The 25,078-nt window shown below is 38.2% G+C and overlaps 1 long non-coding RNA gene across 1 annotated transcript in view; it reads right to left on the bottom strand.

Annotated features, from left to right (window-relative positions):
- LOC131999271 (uncharacterized) overlaps window positions 1–25,078 on the bottom strand; it is a 130,671-nt gene that overhangs the window by 29,588 nt on the left and 76,005 nt on the right. The window lies entirely within an intron of this gene.

Below are 25,078 nucleotides of genomic sequence, written 5' to 3'. Positions count from 1 at the left end.
AAGAAAGAAAGAAAGAAAGAAAGAAAGAAAGAAAGAAAGAAAGAAAGAAAGAAGGAAAACAGGGTAACTTAGCAATTCCAAGAGCATGGTTTGATTTTCATCCCATCTACTAAGTATGCTCTAACTCATTGCTGTAAGAGGTCATATCTTAAAGTGGCAAAGTGATGACGGAGGGTGTTCTATATTTAAAACTTCCTTGTCAGGAAGATGCACAGGTGTACCTGCCGTAAATCGTGGAACAAGACTGAAAATGAACGTGGCACACCCTTTCTGCCACACACAATAAAGATTCCTTTCCTCAAGCTGCAGGAATCATTGTTTGCAAAGCACTTCAAGGCAAGCCAGGGAAGCATGTTTGGAAAACAAAGGACTTTTTAATTGCTGCTGACATGAATGAACTCTCTGAAACAACAGCTGTGTCTTGAGATTACATTACAAGGCATGTGAGCAGGTTGCAAAGCATCCTCATAAAAAGACAAAGCCTGAGAAGACTTTTATTATTTCTTTAAAAAAAAAAAAATTCCCAAACCTGGGATGCCTAATTTCAATTCCTGGGGGATGCAGCAATCATATGTTTACAGAACAAAATTGAGAAACCACCTTTATATTTACTGTGGCTGATTAAAAAAAAAAAAATCCTGGTAGACAGTTTGGGTAGGAGAAGGAAATCAGTTGTCAGTTAAAATATTGTCCCAGGAGATTATTTCCTTTCTGTCTTTCTAGTCACAGAAAGTCTGCTGCTGGGTATAAATTATGGACAAAAGAACTCATTTGGAGAAATATTGACCCAGTCATACTTCACAGGTTTATTACTACCCTGAGAGAAATGAACCTTGTGAAATTAGAACTGCTCAACTACAACCAAGAGTCTTTCAGAGACAAACCTCAAGGGGAATGGAAGAGAAGGTTAAGGGTGGGGGCGAGGGAAATCAAGAGTGCTTAAAGAGGAAAGAAGGGGACCGAGGAGATAGGGATGTTAGTGAGCAGACCAATGACTCTGACATCAAGCCAATGATTATAATGCTATTTCTATAATTCCACTCATCAAGCAGATTTATTTTAGACATTCAAGTCTTCAGGGTAAGTGTTTCCATCAAAACTGTATATACAACGTGGTGAGAGTACATTTTCCCATAATCTTTATTAGATTCTCAGAAGGCTCCAGAAACTAAAAAAATTAAGACCACTGTATGAAGAATGAAAGAAAGCTACAAAACCTTCGATCCTCCTTCCATGGAGAAATGGATTCTATTGTCCCCCCCCTCTTGAATCTGAGCTGGCTTCTGGCAGCTTTCATCAATGGGGAACATCAGGGATGATCTGACTCTGGTTCCAGGTGCAGCTCCTAGGAGGACAACCAGCTTCTGCAAGGGTGTTTTGGAGCCCCAAGCTGCTATCCTGAGACAACTGTAAGAGCGTAAGTCCTGAAGGATGACATGCTATGTAGAGAGAGAGAGGTCAAGCAGCACCAAGGCACCAGATGTGAATCCCACACCAGATGTGACTGAGCTGAATCCTATAGCTCTCACTGCTGCCAAATGGCTCAGAAATGAATCATCTGGCTTGACCTTTCCAGAAGTCCTGATCTTCCAGAGAACCTGACCAGTACTGTTGAAAGCTTCCTTTGTGCTTTCTGGACCTGGCAGGTTTCTACAGTCTACTCTTTCCTTTGTGGGGTCTTCAGAAATTCCTCCACTTCTGCTCTTCCCTTAATATGGATCATGAACCTTCCTCTGTTCATGTCTCTGTAACCCCCTACAAATCCAGGAGTCCATCTCTAGCTTCTGCAGAGTTCCCATCTCCCCCCAGGCATGTCGCTTACATAAGATCTAGGACAACTCCCAGCTGCACTTCTTATGAGCATAAAATAGAGATAGGCGAGAGAGAGAGAGAGAGAGAGAGAATTTCAAAACCATATTACAATTCTTTCTCCCCATAACTGAATTTTTTTGTTTACCTGGCTATGATGATTTAGGCATCAAATTAGATAATAATACAGTGCAATTTCATTCCAAACTTATTTATGCTTTTCTAACCCAACTGCCTGAACTCTTTTACTTTCTCACTGCAGAGAGGATATTTTTTCCTACAAATAATATTTACAGTTATCAAAGATTATCTGATAACATTTTTTAAAGATGTATTTGAGAGAAAGAGAGAGTGGAATGGGGGGTAGAGGGAGAGGATCTCAAGCAGACTCGCTGCTGGCCACAGAGCCTGAAGCAGGGCTCCATCTCAGGACCCTGAGATCGACCCTGAGATCATGACCTGAACAGAAATCAAGAATCAGAGGCTTAACTGACTGAACCACCCAGGTGCTCCCCAAAGGTTATCTGGTAACATTTTATCATACATAGTGGTGGTATTATGGGTCCCAGAGTTGATGTCAATTCAAAATTACTCTTCCAAGATGGCTACAAATGACTTATCATGGTTTCAGTATTTTCAAATCTTTCAATTTAGTGCATCGTTTCAATGCTACAAAGGTATAATGGAAGACATCTGCCAATCTCACCTTTCCTTACTACCAGCTCTCTAAAGAAAATCTAGGGGGATAAAAACAAACAAACAAAAAACCTTCTTTTCACTCCTTGATAAAAGTACCAAGGAGGACAGATATGAAAAACTGTGTTCTACCTTTCTATTTCAAGCTTTGCTTTTTAAATTACAGAAATAAAAGTAAAAACTATGTTCATTAGCAGTCATTTGGTGTTTCTCTTATTTGTATCAAGGATGGCAATTTATTTTCATCACCTGAAACATGACATCTATATTAGCAGTTTGGAATTTCTTATTTGCCCTTTCCATTTTCCACAGAACTACTAACCAAACCTGTAACATTCCCCAAAGGAAGTACCTGTTGTTATTTAATTTTTTCTTCCGACTTTGTATTACTCTTCTTCATAAAGAAACTGGAACTGGGGCGCCTGGGTGGCTCAGTGGGTTAAGCTGCTGCCTTCGGCTCGGGTCATGATCTCGGGGTCCTGGGATCGAGTCCCGCATCGGGCTCTCTGCTCAGCAGGGAGCCTGCTTCCTTCTCTCTCTCTCTCTGCCTGCCTCTCAGTGTACTTGTAATTTCTCTCTGTCAAATAAATAAATAAAATCTTTAAAAAAAAAAGAAAGAAAAAGAAACTGGAACTGGAATTTAAATAAAAACTTGGAAAAAAAATAAAAGAAACCTGCAAGAAACATCCTCAACGGGTAATGACTATCTTTGTCAAAATGCTTAGAATCTGAGGCTTTTCATATATCATTCCTTATCTGATTTGATACTTTCACACTGTTACCTTAATTTGAAAATATAGCAATGAAAGAAAATATTATATTGATTAAAGAAAATATTATTCCTTGTATATTTGAGTCAAAAGGTGCTGATCTTCAAAATCTTTCTTCCAAATTCAATCAACCAAAATTCTATTTATTTTCTTTTCAGTATAATATGGCAACTGAAGTGTCCAAATAAATTAAAGTAGTTTGGTAAAATATAATAGCACAACATAATGGAATACACATTTAAATTCTCTGTAGAAATCTGGAAAATGTTGATGTTTTATTAAATTAAAAAAACTAAATGCAAAATAGTATATGCATAATTATTGAAACAGTTTAAACATTGAAAAATTTAAAGTAATATACAAAAATAAAAAACAATGTGCCAAATGATTTTTGACAAGGGTAACAAGATGATTCAATGAGGAAAGAATAATCTTTTCCACAAAAGATTGTCTATTCCAGGACAACCGAATAGCCACATGTAAGTGAGTTTCTACCTCTCTTCATACACAAAAATTAACTCAAAATTGATCACAGGTATAAAAATAAGAGGCAAATTGGGGGTGCCTGGGTGGCTCAGAGGGTTAAGCCTCTGCCTTCAGCGCAGGTCATGATCTCAGGGTCCTCAGATTGAGCCCCGCATCGGGCTCTCTGCTCAGTGAGAGCCTGCTTCCTCCTCTCTCTCTCTGCCTGCCTCTCTGCTTACTTGTGATCTCTGTCTATCAAATAAATAAATAAAATCTTTAAAAAAATAATAAGAGGCAAATCTATAAAGCTCTGAAAAGAAATAACAGGAGTAAGTCTTTGTGACCTTAACTTACACAATGTTTTCTTGGTTTCTTAAGCAAAACACAAGTGACAAGAGAAAAAAAAAAATTGGCAAACTGGACTTCATCAAAGTTTAAAACTATATAAACAACCTAACCTTACACCTCAGGGATCTAGAAAAAGAAGCAAAGAAAACCCAAAGCCAGAAGGAAAGAAATAATAAACATCAGAACAGAAATTGACAAAATAGAAATTTGAAAAAAATAAGTGATCAATGAAACCAGGAGCTGGTTCTTTGAAAACATCAATAACATGGATAAAAAACCTTACCCAGACTCATCAAAAAGAAGAGAGGACTCAAATAAACAAAATCAGAATTGAAGGAAAAGAAATAACAACCAATACCACAGAAATACAAAGGGTAATAAGAGAATAATATGAAAAATAATGTATGCCAACAAATTGGACAACCTAGAAGAAATGGATAAGTTTCTAGAAACAAAATTGAATCAGGGAGAAATTGAAAATTTGAAGGGACAAATTATCAGTAATGAAATGGAATCAGTAATCTAAAAACTCCCCAATTGGGGTGCCTAGGTGTCTCAGTGGGTTAAAGCCTCTGCCTTCAGCTCAAGTCATGATCCCAGGATCCTGGGATGGAGCCCTGCATTGGGCTCTCTGCTCAGCATAGAGTCGGATTCCTCCTCTCTCTCTGCCTGCCTCTCTGCCTACTTGTGATCTCTGTCAAATAAATAAATAGAATCTTTAAAAAAATTATACTCAAATGTTCACAACTGCATTGTTCATAACAACTAAAGAGTGAAAACAATCGAAATTCCCATTAACTCATGATGGATAAATAAAATATGATACATCCATACAATGAAATACTATTCAGCAGTAGGAAGGAAAGAAATAACTGATGCAGTGCTACAACATGATACACCTTTGTATCATTCTATTAAATGAAGGAAGACAGTCACAAAAGTCTACATATTGTATGTCCCATTTACATGCAATGTTCAGAATATGACAATCTATAGAGACAGAATGTAGATTAGCAGTTGTCAAGGGCTGGGGGCATTGGGAGAAATTGGGAGTGACTGCTAATTACCAGAGGATTTCTTCCAGAATTAATAAAATGCTCTAAAAAATTAGATTGTGATGATAGTCAACTAATGTGAATATAGTATGACATATACTGTGAATAGTAATATGCTCTACTGTGAAAATATTAAAAGTCTTTGAATTATATGATTTAAGTGGATACATTTTATGATCTATGAACTGTATCTCAGTAAAATTTTTTTTAAAAAAAGATAATAGATAGTTGCTTTTTTGGAATGTTCCTTACAGTTTATTTGTATATGTATATATTTTAAACACATAATTATTTGTGGAAATAAAAGCACACTGCTCACTAATACACTAAAATTCTACTCATTTATTAATTGCATAATAATGAGGAACTTTCTAATAATTTAAATTCATGAATACAAAAATAAAAGAGAAGCTTAAGCTAGGTTTGAAAATAAATGTGCCAAAATAAAGGAAAATGGAAGACAATAAAAATATGGGCTCAAGGGGTGCCTGGGTGGTTCAGTTGGTTAAGCCTCTGCCTTCGGCTCAGGTCATGATCTCAGGGTCCTGGGATCGAGCCCTGCATCGGGCTCTCTGCTCAGCAGGGAACCTGCTCCCCCTCTTTCTCTTCCTGCCTCTCTGCCTACTTGTGATCTCTGTCTGTCAAATAAATAAATAAAATCCTTTTAATAAATAAAAAAATAAATAAAAATATGGGCTCAAAAGATTGGTCATTATTAAAATTTTTCATAGTAAGGTAGTTTAATTCATGCAAAATTAGAATGGGCTTATGAAAAGTAGCAGCAGAAAAAATGTAATGGCATTAAAGTGCTGAATTAGAATATTCCATTCTTAGAGCTACAGAGGACAAATCTGCTTTTGCCTTCTCCCAAAATTCTGAGCACTGTTTTCTTGCTTCCCCTCAATCTAGCCTTCTTCAGTTTAAATAGACTCCCATAATCATTTCTGAGAGGCAATAATTTTCCAACTGTTCAAACATTCTGATTTCCCATCTCTGTTTTATCAATGACTACTAGAAGACACAGCAGCTAAATATGGTATGACCAGCACAGAATCCAGTGAGACTGTCACTGCTTTAGATCTAAATTAGCAAGCTGGCAAATATGTGGCATGTGTGTCCCCATTCTCCCATCTTATATCTGTGTCTGTAACATTCTTTCTACAGGAAGCCTTCTAACTGGCTATTGCCAGCATGTGGAAAAGCAACTAACTATTGACCATTCATTTGTACCTGGGTATTTTACTAATAGTCCACTGGCCAGGGTACAGGAATAGGTTCAATCCCCAGCATGAGACCCAAGGAAATAAAGCAGCTCTGGGTGCGAGAAATCTGGTCATAGACTGGGTCCTTCCTTTGCATGACAGTGTTGATGATTCTGTAACACCTCACATTATTACTCTTGAGCTCACATGCATAACACGGCAGTTACCTAGAGAGTGGAGAGAGAGCTCCTGACATCCCCTCTGAGTGACCTCTCATTGGTAGGAGGAGTGACCATGACAACAGAAGCAACTGTGAGCAGGTGGGTTGCATTCATCCAGGCAGGGAATATCAGATGTTGAGGAAAAAAAAGATACCGCCTCTGAAGGAAATAATCTACATTGAATTAAAGCCACTGGAAATATCCTATATGCACTTAATTAGCTCTGAACATTCTACATAGAAGATTGATCCTAATTGCAACAGTGTCCATGTAAAGAAAGAAGACCCTGGAGAAACACAGTCACATGACAAAGTGTGCATTTAGTACCCACCCAATAATTTGGCTTGATCCACTCAGCCAGGAGTTCAGTTGGAGTCCATCACCATTAACCTATTGGAGCTTTGGTCACTTTCCTTGTTTTTCCTTTTGTTCTATGGTATCTTATTTATATACCTGACTTATATACCTTTCTGGTGATTCATGGCACTCTACAGAACCAGAAAGCTCCGCATCCAAGTAAAATTAATACAATCTCAGATCCTGAGGATTCCCAAGGCCTAACAACTGACTGAAGAAGGACATCAGGGTCCAGGGTAGAAGGGAATTCTATCACGTCAAGCCTGGTGAGCCATAACCTGTCCTAATAGAAATGTCCATGGGTCAGAGGCTCATGACCAGAGGCCATGCTCCCATTAAAAACTAAATACAATAGGACCTTGTAGGTCAAATTTTCTTTTCTCTCTCTCTCTTTTTTTATAAATATTTATTTGTTTATTTTGAAAGAGAGAGAAAGAGCATGAAGGAAGCAACAGAGGCAGAGGGAGAGAGAGAATTTCAAGCAGGCTCCATGCTGAGCACACACAGAGCCAGAAGCAGGTCTCAATCTCACAACCCTGAGATCATGACCTTGGCTGAAATCAAGAGGCAGACACTTAACCAGCTGAGATGCCCAGGTTCCCCCTAGATGTCAAATTTTCTAATGCCTACATTTTATAGATGAGAAACTAAAGTCCAGGGAGAGGTAAATGCTGTTATGTACTTAGTGACAGAGTTAGTACTAGAATCTGCTTTGGGCTTAACGTTTAGTTAGGGGTTAAACTGTCTTTCCCCAAAAAAGACATGTTGAAGTTTCAACCCACTGGTACCTCAGAATATGACCTTATTTGGAAATAGAGTGATGGCAGATGTAATTAGTTAAGGTCATACTAGAATAAGGTGGGCTCCTAACCAGTACAACTGGTGTCCTTAAAAGAAGACACCATGTGAGGGCTAGGTTGGCTCAGTCAGTAGAGCATGTAACTCTTGATCTAAGGGTTCTAAGTTCAAGCCCCATATTGGATGTCTAGATTACTTAAAAATAATAAAAATATTTAAAAAAAATAAAAGTAAGAGGGGCGCCTGGGTGGCTCAGTCTTTAAGCGTCTGCCTTCAGCTCAAGTCATGATCCCAGGGTCCTAGGATGGAGCCTTGCATCGGTCTCTCTGCTCAGCGGGAAGCCTGCTTCTCCCTCTTCCACTCCCCCTGCTGTGTTCCCTTTCTTGCTGTGTCTCTTTCTGTCAAATGAACAAATACAATCTTTAAAATTAAAAAAAATAATAAAATAAAAATAAAAGTAAGAAAAAAAGGAAGGGAGGGAGAGAGGGAGGAAGGCAGTCGTGTTAAGACACAGGGACATGAAGGGGAATGCCTGGGAAGATGGAGGCAGAGACTTAAGTACTCAGCTGCAAGTCAAGGAATGCCAAAAATTGCTGGCAAACACCAGGACATCTTTCCAGAAGCTGATAAAGCTAACAAAAGACCTTTTCTATGTTTCAGAGAGAGGTGCTCCTGCCAACACTTGGATTTCAGACTTCTAGTCTCCAGAACGGTGACACAATAAATTTCTGTTGTTTTAAGCCACCCAGTTTGTGATACTTTGTTACCACATCCCAACCACATGGATACACACACTACCAGAAAATTGTCTGTTCCTACCACCTCACTGGTCCAGAGACTTACCAAGGGGCTGCTTCTGAGTAGAACGATTTTAACTTTATGAGCACAGAAATTGCAGAAATACTACTCCACATCCCCAATTATTGTCCCCATAACTTCACACTCACTCTCTGACACCAAAGTTCACAAGGCTACAAGTGCAAAAGTTGTATTTTTTTTTTCTTTTTCCTTTGTGCTACATTTTAAGTCACATCAGGACCAGGGCAGTAGGAATTACTCTGGAACTTGATTTAAAAGATGAGGAAAATATTCTTGATGCCAAAACATCTCCCTTCCTATCTGGTGATCTTGTGTCAACAGACAGAAAGACTTTTCCATTAAGCCCTGAGCTTCCCAGAGTCTCCTCAAATACAAATCAACCTGGGAAAAGCCATAACACCTTCCCTGTGTTTAAATGAGTCCATCTGAACGCACATAACAGGGCAGCTGTAAAGAAGAGGCAGCAGGGTGTGGTGGGAAGAGCAGAAGCCTCAGAGGTATCGAAATTCCAACTGGAATCGTGGTTGTGCCCCTAGGGAAATCATTTTACTTCTCTGACTTCTCTTTACTTCTTAGACTGAATGTCCAGAGTGGTATGGAAGCGTGTCTGCTGCGCTGTGAGCTGGGCCAGAGGAGGGGAAAACAAACAAGCACAATGCAGGGCTTCCTTTCCAGCGGTTTAGTCCACCACGTTTGCAGAGCATCCGTGCCCCCTGCTTTCAAATTTCATTAGTCTTTACCCATAAGTAAAGATGTTAATACCCACCTTGCTGGCTTCATGTAATGGGTATAGATAAATTTACAACATACCACTCATTTGGATATGCAATAAATTAATATGGTTTGTTGATATTTTCATTATTGTTTTATTAAATCTCAGTCCTGGACAAAGATCTTGGTGGGAAAATCTATGACATCTCAGTTCTTCTCCATCCTATACTGGAAGCATGAAACAAAAAGTAGGTGCTCCCATTTGACTCTGGCTTTATCTGTCTCACTATAGAATACATTCTATAGGGACCAACACCTAACTAAATCCTTGGCCTTAAGCACAGTGCTCAGTAGGTAGTAAGCTGTCAAAAAATGTTGTTGCATGTTGAACATATGCTACATGATCTACTTCCTCAGGATTCACAATCAGCCATTTAAAATGGGCAAATTAGGGTAACCTGGGTGGTTCAGTCAGTTAAGCGACAGGCTCTTGGTTTCGGCTCAGGGCACGGACTCAGGGTCATGAGATCCAGCCCTGCATCAGGCACCATACTTGGCCAGGAGTCTGCTTGAGATTCTCTCTCCCTCTTCCCATCTCCTCACTCACACTCTCTCCCTCTCTCTAAAATAAATAAACAACTAAACAAAATCTTTAAAATAAAATGGGCAAGTTAAAGATTCATCTTTTTTATTTTTATTTTTTCTATTTGAGAGCAAGAGAATGAGAGAGAGAGAGCATGAGAAGGGGGAGGGTCAGAGGGAGAAGCAGACTCCCTGCTGAGCAGGGAGCCTGATGCAGGACGGTTCTGGGATTCCAGGATTAGGACCTGAGCCAAAGGCCGTTGCTTAACCAGCTGAGCCACCCAGGCACCCACGTTAAAGATTCTTGTCCTAATACTGATTTACTTTGCTATTGAGGAGCACCAGTACAAACCTCATCCAAGTTTACCTGGACTCAATAATAAAATAAGTTGTGTCGTATTAGAGCTTTCCAAACCAGTGTTGCATTAATGATACTTTGCTTTAATCATACTTTAAAAGAAGTCAGAATCCTTTGGCTACAGAAGATTATGAACAGAATAGTCATACTTTCTGGATTTTCTCTTGCCCCAAACTTACATCTATAGACTTCTAAATATATATTCTCTTTCACAGAAGAGAAAGGTCTCAGTTTCTCAACTGACCCCAGTTCTTAAAACTGAAATCTTCAAAGAGGATGCAATATACAAAAAAAAAGTGATACCTGGCAACATAGAATGTGACCAAATTTTAATCCATGGATTTTATTTCTCTTGATTCTCTATAGATTCATCACGCCCCTTTCCTTCTTGTCTCAATGTACAGTCTTAAAATGGGCATGATTCTCTATATTCAACCTTACTGTATCTCAGGTCTTTCTGTTCCCTGAGTTAACGCTCCCAACACCATTATCCGAGCCCTTGGACAAACAAAAATCCTTGTTGTGGAAGGACTGGAGCCTTCTTAAGGTGGCTTTCGACAAGAGTGGTGTTTTAAACCCTATGACTTGACTGCCATCTAGAGGAGACTACAGATACTGAAATTCACCAAACTAATCCAGTATCTTGATGGGTTCACTTTTCTCTAACCCTTTGGCGAAGAACCATAAGGAAAAGCATTTTAAATAAGAAATAGAAAATATTTAAATGTTGTATTGTGGCTTAGGATGGTGCCATTAATCTACTTTTTTACAAAACAATATGGAGCAATTGTATTATTTCTAAGGAGGAATGATACACTTAGTGATAGCAATCTGCTTGCCTTTGAATTTATTTTATGGATTCCTTGTGAAAATATACGTCAAGATAATGTAATTATTATACCTGCATAATTTTAGTGCTGTAATTAAAACTGGGTGGTTGCCCTCATCAAATTCTCCAGATTGTTTGTGGTTTATTTTCTGCGGGTATGAGTTTTCATCTTGGAACAGATTTTAGAGCCTCTCTCTGTTGTTCTTCTTACAGTAATACTGATATTACTAGACAAGAAATTTCTCCAGATTTGTAAAAAAGTGGGGTTTTTTTTAGCAATTGTTTTGTGAAGTCGTTTCAATAAAACTTAAAGAAACAGACAATTTAGAAGTGATTTCTCTCAGAAAATCACCCCAAACTTTCCTCTGTTTATATACAACAAATATACTGGTTTTCTGCAGGCTTCAACTATTGAGAAATCTAAAAGCGTCAGTGGTGTTCATCCTCTTTTACATCACCGTGGGAATTATCTGTTCCTCAAATGCCAGAAGGTCAAAACTTGAGCTTATTGAAATTCTCAACCATTTTCAACAGGGTTTTCATGTGTCACAGTTTGCAAATAATGGTGATGAGAGTGTTAAATTCAGGAAATTGGAAAAATTGAAATATAGCAGGATGAATTACAGTGAATGATGCACATCTTGAGGCTGTACTTTGAGATAAGGGAAGGGACATGAAGACTTCACACAACGTTAATTTAAAAACCACAGACTAAATTGTGATCCCATCCTTTGTTGTCAGATATCACATTTTTTGTGTATTGCATGCATCCTCTTTGAAGATTTCAGATTCAATGTGAAGTTGAGTTTCTGTAGGAGAGAATGCATGTTTTTGAAAGTCTATGGATATAAACTGGGGACAAGGCAAAATCTGGGAAGTATAAATATGCCATTCCTACTCTTCTATATCCAAAGGACTTTGAATTATTTTAAAACATGATGAAAGCAAAGTATCATTATTGCAACATCGGTTCTGGAAAGTTCTATTGCAATAAGACTTATTTTAGTATTGTGTCCAGATAAATATAAATGAAGGCTGGATGCTGCTCCCAACAAGAGTCAGCAACCATCTTCTTGGAGGTTCAGGGAGCAATTTTTTTTTTTACTTTTCCAAATATATGGTCACTACTAATCAACTGCCATTGGAGCATGAGAGCAGCCACAGACAGTATGTCAACAAACGGGGGTAGCTGTGTTCCCATAAAATCCTGCCTAAAAAAACGGGCAGTTGGTAGTTTGCCAATGACTGTGTTAGCACAAAAGTCTTCAATTTGCCCAAGTTAATGACTATCAGATTGTGCAGCCTAGGAATTACCAGTTACTCAAGTATACAAAAAGTCAAAACTTAATGTAGGAAACCAAGCACAGCTTCTACCAGCTCCAACCTACTGGAAACTAGCCCTAGTGTTTGATTTGCTTTGTTTTGTTTTTTTCTCCATGCATCTGGTACATCTTCTAACTTTATCAAACTTAACATACTCTCAGAGAAAATAACTTTTTCTTAGATAATGAAGAATCACACACACACACACACACACACACACACACACACACACAAATAGTCTTCTCAGATTAGTAACAGAAACAGGAAGTGAAAGACAAGTAGATTTGGAGTAGACAAACATTTATGTATTAGATGTATATCTCCAAGCTTGTTTTAGATTACCACTATTATCCTATGACTAACTCTATACTGAGCCATTAGACATGTTTTCTATCTTAGCTTCTATCTCATAATTGGCATTCTCCCATAAGTCAACCCTATGAAAAGGACCACGGGAAAGAATCTTTCCATAAAACTCTAAATACTGAAGTAACTGCACTGCAGCAGGAATTTCCATAAAACCACTTGTCCTTCCATGCACCTTAGGAGCTGTTGATAATGGGTGGAGCACATAGGAAGAGTCAGGCTATGGAAAGAATAGAAATCAAGCACAGTCTGAAAAGTTCTGCTTTAACCAAATACAGACATTTTTTCCTCAAGCTTTTGGGTCTGTTCTATCGTTTCAAGGACAGGAAGAGAAACTTTGATCTCCAATTTGACAGATTACCAGTTTCACCTGATGGATGATCAGTTTCAGTTCCTCCTCCTTGGAGGCACACTACTGCGAGTTCTGGTAACCATTTACTTGCATGGTAGTTTCTCCTTTCTGCATATTACTGGCCACCATAGTACACAGACAGAGCTCAGACTGTAAGGAGGGCAGAGCTGAGTGCAAATCCCTGCTGCTGTTCATATTGGCCTTGTGACCGTGGGGTGCTGCATCACTGCTCTGACAGTTTTCTCTCCGTAAAATAAAGGGCATACTAATACTCCCTACTAATAAAGGTAATGGTCACATTGCAATATTGGCATTGAGATTAAATAAGAACTTTTGTGAGGGATCTTGCCCAGTGCTCAGTAAATGTAAGTGTATCTCCTCTCCCCACCACCCCTTCTCTAGGATGCAGACTGGAGTATGGAACCGACTTACACTACGTATCCTCTCTCCCAACACAACTGCTCATGAGCTGGATGTAGGGTAGGTGTTTTATAAATGTTTTTTGAATAGCAGTGGCTTCTCCTATTTTGCTTTGCTTTGAAGATCTTACCATTTTATACTAATACAAAGAGAAACTAAAAGGTATTCTCGGAGTTGTGAAAACAGGTTTCGTAAATTCAAAAACAAAAGAACCCGCTCATAATACTGGTGTGCTACACCGAAAGTAGGCACTCAAATTATCTGCCGAAAAATGATGATACACATGTACATGGACTGCACTGAAAAGACTCAATCATGAGATTTTGCTCTCCTCTTGAGGGAGGTGGTTTGACTCACATTATTATCAAACCTGTAAAATAAGAAGGTGCTTTCTCATGAGGTTTTATTACCTACTGTTAACTTCTGGAATTCTCATCATGACTCATTGGTCAAATTTATACACTGCATAACTGCTCAGGGAAGAATCTTTTTTTTTTAAGATTTTATTTATTTATTTGACAGAGAGAGATCACAAGTAGGCAGAGAGAGAGAGAGGAGGAAGCAGGCTCCCTGCTGAGCAGAGAGCCAGATGCGGGGCTAGATCCCAGGACCCTGAGATCATGACCCGAGCCAAAGGCAGCAGCTTAACCCACTGAGCCACCCAGGCGCCCCATCAGGTAAGAATCTTTATGTTTATCCTTCCTGTCAAAACTGGCCTTACATTTTAATATATTTTTTTTTTACCATACGGAGTACTACATGCTGAAAAGTTTATGAAAATGTGATTCGAGGAATCACCAAGATTACTTGTGACAAAATTGGAGTCATCCAGACAAAGGAGTTTTGAATGGAATAGAAAATTAAAGTAAAGAATCAGCTGTGGGGGATAGAAGTAGAAAGAGAATAGAATCCAGCAGTTATTTAAGGACAAGAGGAAAAGAAATAGAGTCAGAGTTATTGAGAATGTTTAAAAAAAATCACTAGCTGTGGGGCACATGAACAGAGGAGCTAAGATGTCAATAAAAATAAAATGGGATTTGTGAAATACCAAAAGGGTATATAAAAAGAAACCAATTAAATAGAATATTTTTTGTTTTTCTGTATCTGTTCTGGCTCTAAGGGATAAGAGCTACAAATTTGTTTTCTTCTCTTTGCTTTTCTATGAGACATAGAAGTAGTTATGCTGACTCAGAATTAAATTTTTATTAGTAACTTTTAAAACTTGAATTTTTCCCACAAAACATAACTGCTGCCTATGCTGGCTATCAAAGCATATGTGATTTTCTAGTGTATCAGTATGAAAGTAAAGCAAATAGTCATGCAAGTGTTCTGATTATATTCGTAGACGTACAGAATTTTTACAGTCCATGCTGTATAATATCCCTGATATTAGTCATACAAGTCAGAAGCTGTTTGCAAGACTGATTTTACTTATCAATGATCATATATCATTAAATCACCTTTTAAGGATCAATATGCTGTTAGGGATATTTACATATACAAAAACAAAAAACAGAAGCTCCATCATAGCCTGGCAAAAATTTTGACTCTTCACACCTCTTCCTACATTCTGTAAGTCAGTGAACAGGCTCTATCTTCACAGCTGTGACACCCTGTCCCCACCATCATTTTAAAACTGACTATACACTGTTTCTTTCATGAATCTCTCCTGGCTTGGACAATAACTAGATATCTAAAAGGAAGAGAGGGCTTAAGAAAGAGGAAATTATAGCTTTGCCCACCAATAACTTTGTCTAGATATAGTAGTTTTTCCAGAGCATTGAAATTCCACATATGCCAAAGACAGCCATTCAACATTTGCTAATGTAACTAGATTCTTCAGAACAACTCTGATGTGTTCTCACCAGTTTTCATCTAAAATGAGGACAGCTGACCCTTATGGAGTGTGTACTATATGTCAGGCACTATTGTAATTCTTTGCACGTCATGGGGCACCTGGGTGGTTCAGTTGGTCAAACCTCAGACTCTTGATTTCAGCTCAGTTCATGGTCTCAGGGTCGTGAAATGGAGCCCAGCTTCATGTCAGGATCCATGTTCAGTGGGGAGTCTACTTGAGATTCTCTCTCTCCCTCTCCTTTTGCTGACCCCTCTAAAATAAATGAATAAAATCTTAAAAAAAAAATACTTTGCATGTCATGAAGCCACCCAGTCTTCACAACAACCTCATTACATAGGTTATTACTACCCTCATTCTGAAGATGCAGTTAGTGAGATAGAATGGTAAAGTAGCTTTCCCAAGGGCACACAACTGGTAACAAAGCCAGGTTCTAACCCAGGCAAGTCTGACTCCAGAGTTCACACTTGTAACACCATGCTTCCAGGCAGACTACTGGGTTACCATAGATTCTTAGAAACTAGTTTAGTATAGGCTACTCATTACTCTATAACAAAACAAAAAAGAAACATCTCTTAAAGAACAGCAAGTTAGCTACATGGAACATCTTTCTAAGATGGTCCCATAAAGAAAGAACTGTGAGGGGCTGGGAAGGGCAAAGCCTTTACCATTAACTCCCCAATAACACAAATACAAATCTTTTCTGAATCCTGTGAGTATTTTGCCCTAGAGAAACATAATCAAACTTCTGTTTCTTTAAGTCAATCCATGATTCAGCATAATAGAGAATGTACCACAACTCAGCGCCCTGAAAATACACAAAATAAATTATAAACACAAAAAGATGAAAGCCCCACCTACTGCATAAGCAATACAAGAAACACGTTAGTTGAGCAGGTTAGAGTTAACCAAAGTCAGGTTAGAATCAACGCATTTTGGTTAATGAACACCTGAGAAATTTTTTTTTAAATAAAGGATCATTGGTATAAAAGAGTAAATAATGGAGAATGATCTATCTGCTCGTTTCAGCCATGCATTTAGCCTGTGTTACAAAAATTTTTATCAATAAGTTCACCAAGGGTTTAAAGAAAGAACTCAGGCAGGATAATAGAATTTATTTCCAAATCTAGTCATTTTTGAAGAATTACATCCACCTATAGGTTCTTTTTCATTTATGACCTCTTCTTATAACAGGTAGTATCTTTTTATAAAATAATTGCAAGCATTTTCTAACAATAATGATCGTGAATGATCTTGAAACTCTAAATTATGGTTTTAGTCTTGTTCACAGCCATCTTTGGAGGGAATAATTCTGCATTATTATACAAGAAGGAAGAACAATTGCCCCACAGAAACCAAATAACTCCATGCTGGCCCTGATTTGAGATGGCTGTCAAATTAAACTCAATGATAGTGTAAAGAAAATCAATCCTTTGAACAAATAACTCAGGTGGACTCCCTCTGCCTGCAGAATGAAGTCAAACTACTTATATCAGTCTTCATAGAATACAAGAATTCCTCTTTCACTTTTAATTCCCATCACTCTCTTCCTTGTCATTCATGCCAATCTAAAGAAATGATAATTTTCTGCAGTCACACTGCTTTTCCTCATTTCCCTCCTTTTTTTCATGCTGTTTCTTTCATTTCAAATATCTTCTCTCAACTCTCTCTTCAAAACTCAACTCAAATACAATTTCTTGTACACACACACATTTCTCTTAGCTATTTATATGTGTGGTGGTTACTTTTACATGTCAGCTTGGCTAAGTCCTGGTACCCAATTTTAAATCCCACACAAGTCTAGATGTTACTGTGATGGTATTTTTTAGTTGATATTAACTTCTGAGTCAGTAGACTTTAAGTTAAGCAGATTATTACCTGCCATAATGTCAGTGGGCTTTGTCCACCAGTTGAGGCCTTAAAAGAAAGACTGAGTTCTGCCAACTCAAGAGTACAGCATCAGGTGCTCACAACTCTCCAGCCTGCTGACCTCCAGCCCTGCAGATTTCAAAACTGCCAGTCCCCATAATTATGTGAGCCAATTTCATAAAGCACCCTCTATCAATAAATAGATAAATAGATGTATACATCAAAAGAAATAGACCAGAAACACAAATACATATACATATACACATAAGCACATAAACACAAATATATATATACACACATGTATATACACATGTACATATACACAGACATATACATCCTATTAGTTCTGTTCATAGGGTTCTGTAGAGAACCCTAATTAATATAATGTGTTTCTGACTTACCTACTGGAATGTAAGCTCCTTAAAAATTATCATCTTTCTATTCCTCAAAGAACAATGCTTTAAAAAGACTTCTTTTTACAGCAACTTCTTTCAAGATATGTCTCCAAAGGCAAAGGAAACAAAAGCGAAAATAAACTTTTGGGACTTCATCAAAATCAAAAGCTTCTGCACAGCAAAGGAAACAGTCAACAAAACAAAGAGGCAACCCATGGAATGGGAGAAGATAATTGCAAATGACAGTACAGACAAAAGGTTGATATCCAGGATCTATAATGAACTCCTCAAACTCAACACACACGAAACAGGCAAACATATCAAAAAATGGGCAGAAGATATGAGCAGACACTTCTCCAATCAAAACATACAAATGGCTATCAGACACATGAAAAAATGTTCATCATCATTAGCCCTCAGGGAGATTCAAATTAAAACCACATTGAGATATCACCTTACACCAGTTAGAATGGCCAAAATTAACAAAACAGGAAACAACATGTGTTGGAGAGGATGTGGAGAAAGGGGAACCCTCCTCCACTGTTGGTGGGAATGCAAGTTGGTGCAGCCTCTTTGGAGAACAGTGTGGAGATTCCTCAAGAAATTAAAAATAGAGCTTCCCTATGGCCCTGCAATTGCACTACTGGGTATTTACCCCAAAGATACAGAGGTAGTGAAAAGAAGGGCCATCTGTACCCCAATGTTCATAGCAGCAATGGCCACAGTCACCAAACTGTGGAAAGAACCAAGATGCCTTTCAACGGATGAATGGATGAGGAAGATATGGTCCATATATACTATGGAGTGTTATGCCTCCATCAGAAAGGATGAATACCCAACTTTTGTAGCAACATGGATGGGACTGGAAGAGATTATGCTGAGTGAAATAAATCAAGCAGAGAGAGTCAATTATCATATGGTTTCACTTATTTGTGGAGCATAACAAATATCATGGAAGACAAGGGGTGTTAGAGAGGAGAAGGGAGTTGGGGTAAATTGGAAGGGGAGGTGAATCATGAGAGACTATGGACTCTGAAAAACAATCTGAGGGGTTTGAAGTGGCGGGGGGTTGGAAGGTCGGGGTAGCAGGGGGTGGGTATTATAGAGGGCACGGATTGCACAGAGCACTGGGTATGGTGAAAAAATAATGAATACTGTTTTTCTGAAAATAAATAAATTTTTTAAAAAAGACTTTAAAAAATATTAAATGAATGATTAAGTGGTCAATAACTGAATAAATATTTGGTCAACTCCACCTGTGAAAAAACTTAATTTAGTCCTGTATTCTCTCTTTCCTTTGTCAATACTGTAGTTCATACTCCTTCATCTACACTATTTGAGATTCTTCATGGATGTCTCTGCTTCCAGACTCCTCCAATCCCTGCCCAAATGTATCCTTCATAATGCCACTTAGCTTTCTCTCCAAATCATACACACACACACACACACATATGAACACTTCAGAGTCTTGCAATAAAATATGTAATAGCTTTCCATTGCCTAGAACCCCTTCACAGCTCTCATGAATACCCACTAAGCCTTCATGGCAAGTATGATCTTATGAGTCTCTCATAAAAATGCTCTTAATAAGTTGCTTGGTTAAAAACAAGTTTTCTGTGTATATTATTTATCTTATAATGGTCAAAAATAACTGAACAAAAAGTGATTTCAAAGGTTTAAGCTATTTCCACTTCATAGGGAGTGGCCTATTTTATACGTCCCCAAGAGGGCATTTTTGCTGCATGCTCTACCATCTTGGGATGTGTCTGCCTGGCAATGGTTTACTTCTCTTTAAAGTTCAGAGGTTACCTCCTCTGAATGGAAAGGAATGTTTCCTTTCCTTCCTCAATCAAGAAGTTTCTCCTCCATCTCCCTTACATATTTCCCATGTATTTGGACAGATGTTTGTCTACCTCACTGGAATGTGAGTCCCTCCCAGACTTTATTCTTATCTCATTTACCTTATATACTCAGCCATCTAGCTCACTGCCCAGATACTTTCCTACCCTCTTCCTGAAGTACATTTCATTTTTCTACAGGCATGCAGGAATGTGTGGAAGTAAGCGGCAATGCATAAATTGGTAGCTTTGCTTTGGGAATTTTTTCTCAGAACCAGAAATAAAAATTAGGCAACATGAAGGAGCATCTGATGCTGTGCACTGATGAACAACTGCCTTTTTCCCTTTTCATCCGAGCATCCTGACATCGTATAGACCCAACTGGTAATTCCGAAATTATATCCTCTGGGTTTCTCATGTTTCTTCCTGCAAAAATTTTGAGCATTGCCTGTTTTGCATCTCAGAAGACCAATTTCTATGAGTCCTCTATAAAGTTCAAAGTGTTGATTATTGGTGTCATCCAGCCAGTAGCCATGACTTTGCCAGGTTCAGTGGGAAACATCACCATTTGTTAAGTGTTACTATTGAATTCTGTTATAGATGCCTAACTTTTAAGATGGCTGACCACAAACAAAGCCAAGAACAAAGCTGAAATCATTTGATAAATGTTGGGTTGCCATTCGAATGCTGTTCATAGACTTTAAGGTACAGTCGATGTCATCCTTCTCACCAAAGAAGCAATTGCTTCCTCTCAATACCTTGACAGATCTGCATGAGTCCATAGATTATCACAGCCCTCAGAAATCTTTATCGTGTTTTAAATCTGTTGAAGTATGAAAAAATGAAGTGTGCTTCACAAAACAGGATCATAAAAATGAACTTGGCAAGAGCTGTCTTTGATGGAAGATTCTGAATCATGCCCTAGACGAATCAAAAAGATTGGGAACTCAGCTGAGACATCTGGACAAAAATGCTAAATACAGCAGCAGGGCATTGAGGGCAAGAAGACGTGCCTGCTGAGTGAAGGGCAGACAAAGTCGTGACAGAAAATAGAGCCAAACTCTTGAGAAAAGTGTTGTCCACTAATGTCTGTGTGACTTAATCCATATTTGGACATATACATAGATTATACGGGTATTATATACATTAAAGGTAAATAAATACTTTTAAAATTCCACTTATGAAGAGGCCTCTTAACCACCTTCCACTTTGCCTACTTACTTAAATCCCTGAAGCTTTATTTTCTTTTGTAAAACACACTGACTCCCCATGACACATTAATGCTTCTCACCTGCCTTCTCTACTTTTCCTTTCATCCACAACTGCTTACCAGTTCTGTCTGTTCACAAAATCATATGTGTCACTAGACTTCATTATAACTAACATTTTATTAAACATTATGTAAGGGGTTGCTCTCTCAATTTTTCTTAGAGCCAAGAAAAAAAAATCAATGGAATCACTAAAGAAAAAAAAATTTTTTAAAAAAGCTATTATTTGATGTCTGGTTGAGACCATTATAGCAGTAAAAAAAAAATAAAATAAATTTCAGCAGTTACATTGATTCCAAAAAAAAAAAAAAAAGTCCAAACAAAACATGTAGTGTGTCAAGCCACAGAGAGGGTTGGATAAGCCTCTGCAGTTCCTTTGTGCCCTCCCTGTCAAGGTGCTATGATGCTAGAGTATTAAATCTGCTCCAATGCCCTATCTTTCTGTCATATTCTAGGCTTGTTGAGCTGTTCGTGACTAATACTAATGAGAGACATGCCCTTTCAATTGTCACCTCAAAAATATGCAAAAACTGCTCTGATGTGCTCTCTAGCCTGGCCTAATTTCCCATCAAAGAAATAGAACTCCAGCTACTTGACTGACTTTTCATATTGACTCTTGAGAAATCAGAGATGCTTCATGCCTCTGCAACACTCAAGGAAATAAAATAGCTCACACTTGGTCATATTCAGAGTCTGGATTCACAGCCCTTTCATTTTTAACATAATTCATTACTTTGCTTTCTATTTTATTTCCTCTGGTCTTCATCCAGAGACCAGGATTTTTATCTTTTTAACCTCAAAAATGTACCAACTATGAAAATTCCAAATATATCAAAGTGTATAATTAATGATAACTTCATTTATCATGTGTGTGTTATGTTTTGGTTTGGTTCAACTTGAATTTTGGTGGGTGTTATTTTGACAACTTTGGAATTGGTTTGTGGGGGTTTCAGTGAAATTATTTCTGTGTAATTATACTTATGAAAAAAATCCTTTAAAGGCTCAGATTAATAATAATAGATTTTGTTATTTCTGAAATGGGAGGAACTTGTTAATTTTATATTTGGGGAAAAGTGACCAAGTGGAACTTTGGTGCGTATACATGACAATGTGAACTTGGCCTTCTCTCCATCCCCTTGAGTGTACACAATAGGTAATAAAAAAGGGACACAGAAGAAGACTAAAAATGCTAATAACCTGTCACTGCTAATCCAGCATAGCAGCTAGGGAAAGAACTGTGCTAAGTAGTTTAAAAGGCCCAACTTCCTGTGTTGCCTGTCACAAAAAAGCAAGAAAATAGCCAGCAACATGGAAATGTCGACAAGAAAAGCCAAAAGGAACTAAAGTTCAACCAAGGAAATAGGCACTGACAAAACCATGGTGATAAAACCATTGAGAACATGTTTAAGACTGAGACCACTTACTTATTCTTTTATTATTTAATTATATATATATACTTTTATTCTTTTATTATTATATTCTCTTATTAATCACACATTTAGGGATTACTCTGTTACTGTGCATAATCTGCAAGGAAGGCAAACTCTCTGCTTTCAAGGAGTTCATTGTCTCTGAAGGAAGGAGAGGCACAAACCGAATCCCAGGAGCAGAGGGCTACTATATAACAGGTACATTCAGGCATGGGCACAAGAGCAAGTTCAGTTGTTCTCCCCCCTAGTGAGGATTGTTTTTCTCATGTTCTTTTGAGAGATAAATGAGTGCTATGGACTGAATTCTTTCTTTTTTTTATTTTATTCATTTATTATTTGAGAGAGAGAAAGATCACAGTAGGCAGAGAGGCAGGCAGAGAAAGGGGTGAAGTAGGCTCCTCGCTGAGCAGAGAGCCTGATGCAGGGCTCGATCCCAGGACCCTGAGATCATGACCTGAGCTGAAGGCAGAGGCTTAATCCACTGAGCCACCCAGGCGCCCCATGGACTGAATTCTTCCCAAAATTCCTATGTTGATACCCTAACACCCAATGTGATATTGTTTGGAAACAGGGCCATTTAAAGGTAATTAGGGTTGGATAAGGTCATGAGGGTGGGGCTCTAATGATGAGATTGAGCCTCAATGAAAAAGACACCAGAGCTTGCTTTCTCTGTCTCTCTCTCCCCACCTCATGGGGACAAGCAAGAAGGCAGTCATCTATCTATAACCCAGGAAGAAAGGTCTCTCACCAGAAACCAGCTATGCTGACACCTTGATCTTGGATTTGCAGCCACCTGAACAGTGAGAAAATAAACTTCTATTGTTTAAGCTATCCAGTCATGGTATTTTGTTATGTAGCTAGACTGGCCAAAATAGCATTTTTTAAAAAGCAGGGGGAAAAAAAAAAACAAAAAAACAAAAAAACAAAAACAAAAACAACAACACTGGAAGAAACTAGAAAAGAATATTCTGAAGAGTGAATAGAAATTATGATCAACCTAATATTCAAGTGAAGAAATATTGTATAGTGAAGAAAGGGAAAACCTTGTATTATAAGGAGGAACTTTAGACACTGTAAGAGAAACCATCTAATGTCCATAGACACTAGGATAATTCAGGAGAGAAGAACTTCATATTATTTGGCTATTTCCCTCCAGTAAGCATAAGCCTGTCTCAACTAGAATACTGGAGAAATGCAAACTGGTGCTGTCACTCAGAAAACAGTATGGAGGTTCCTCATAAAGCTAAAAATAGAGCTACCCTATGATCCAGCAACTGCACTATTAGGTATTTATCCAAAGGATACAAACATAATGATTCAAAGGGATGCCTGCATCCCAATGTTTATAGCAGCAATGTCCACAATAGCCAAAAGATGGTAAGAGTCCAGCTGTCCCTCAACAGATGAATGAGTAAAGAAGATTGTAGAATATACATATACACACACACACACACATATATATATATATGTACAATGGAATATTACTCAGCCATCAAAAAGGATGAATCTTGCCATTTGCAACAGTGTGGATGGAACCAGAGGGTATTATGCTAATCAAACTAAGTCAGTCAGAGAAAGACAAATACCAGGTGATTTCATTTATATGTGGAATTTACAAAACAAAACAGATGAACATAAGTGAAGAGAAAGAAAAATAAAATAAGGTGAAAATTGAGAAGGAGGCAAACCATAAGAGACAGTGAACTCCAGGAAACAAACTGAAGGTTGCTGGAGGGGGTGGGGAGGAATAAATGGATGATGGACATTAAGGAGTGCATTTGACATAATGAGCACTGGGTGTTATATGCAACTGATGAAGCACTAAATTCTACCTCTGAAACTAACAACAACAACAACAAAATAGATTACTGGAGAAAAATCAAAAGGTATGCTTTCCAGAGGGAGGATGTAAGAACCAGACCAACCATATGTTGGCCAAAGCCAACATGCTATGCACTCCGGGAGGACACCCTCTGGACTCATGCAGGCACAACATTCCCAAACCCTGGCCACATCATCATCAGACTCACTGGTCACTGTCTACCCACACCTACTGATGTGGAGAAGAAGGAAATCCTCCAAACCAGCAAGCCTCTCTAGACACTTTGAAACTCAGAGTAGGAGAGAAGACTCCAAAGCACAAGTAGTTGTTTTATCACTTCTGTCAGTTGATTACCATGACCACAGGGAAAACGAGACATGGTAAGAAGAGAACAATAGTCTACATATGTGGCATGAAAGGAAGAGAGTTTGGTTTCCTGGACTTTGGTCTTTAAAAAAAATAGCACATTCCAGCTAAAAGACTAGGTATATCTTACATTAATTGAAAGAATATTTTTGTCCAAAGACCCTGTAACTTAATCAAAGATTTTAGGGATGCCTGGGTGCCTCAGTGGGGTAAGCCTCTCTGCCTTCAGCTCAGGTCACGATCCCAGAGTCCTGAGATTAAGCCCCACATCAGGCTCTGTGAGCAGGGAGCCTGCTTTCCCCTCTCTATCTGCCTCTCTGCCTACTTGTGATCTCTCTCTCTGTCAAATAAATAAATATCTTTAAAAAACAAAGATTTTAATGTGAGGGAAGAGAAACAATGACTGGGAAGCTATAATAGAATAATATTGAAGTTACCAAGCATGTGATGTAAAGTACCAAAACGCAAGTATTATCTAGCATATCTCACATGAAAACTAATTAAGACAATGTGTTGTCTCATCTTTGTCCTACAGAGAACAACTACAAAGCGAACAGCTCTCTCCTAAAGTTAGAATTTACAGCCACCCCCAGGAAGACAAATTCAGAAATCAAACTCGCCAGATGGGAGTTCTAAGAGGCAGGTCTGTAATCACAACCATGGTAGATGTCCCATGCCATCTAAATCAAGTGAGTCACCAATGAGTACAAAAAGAATGAGTTAAAACACAGAATGATGAATTCAGTGCAATTAA

The sequence above is a fragment of the Mustela nigripes genome, chromosome 1, assembly GCF_022355385.1.
Source record: "Mustela nigripes isolate SB6536 chromosome 1, MUSNIG.SB6536, whole genome shotgun sequence".
Taxonomy (NCBI): Eukaryota; Metazoa; Chordata; class Mammalia; order Carnivora; family Mustelidae; genus Mustela; species Mustela nigripes.
The sequence above is the reverse complement of the archived record's forward strand: the minus strand, read 5'-3'. Positions and strand labels throughout refer to the sequence as shown.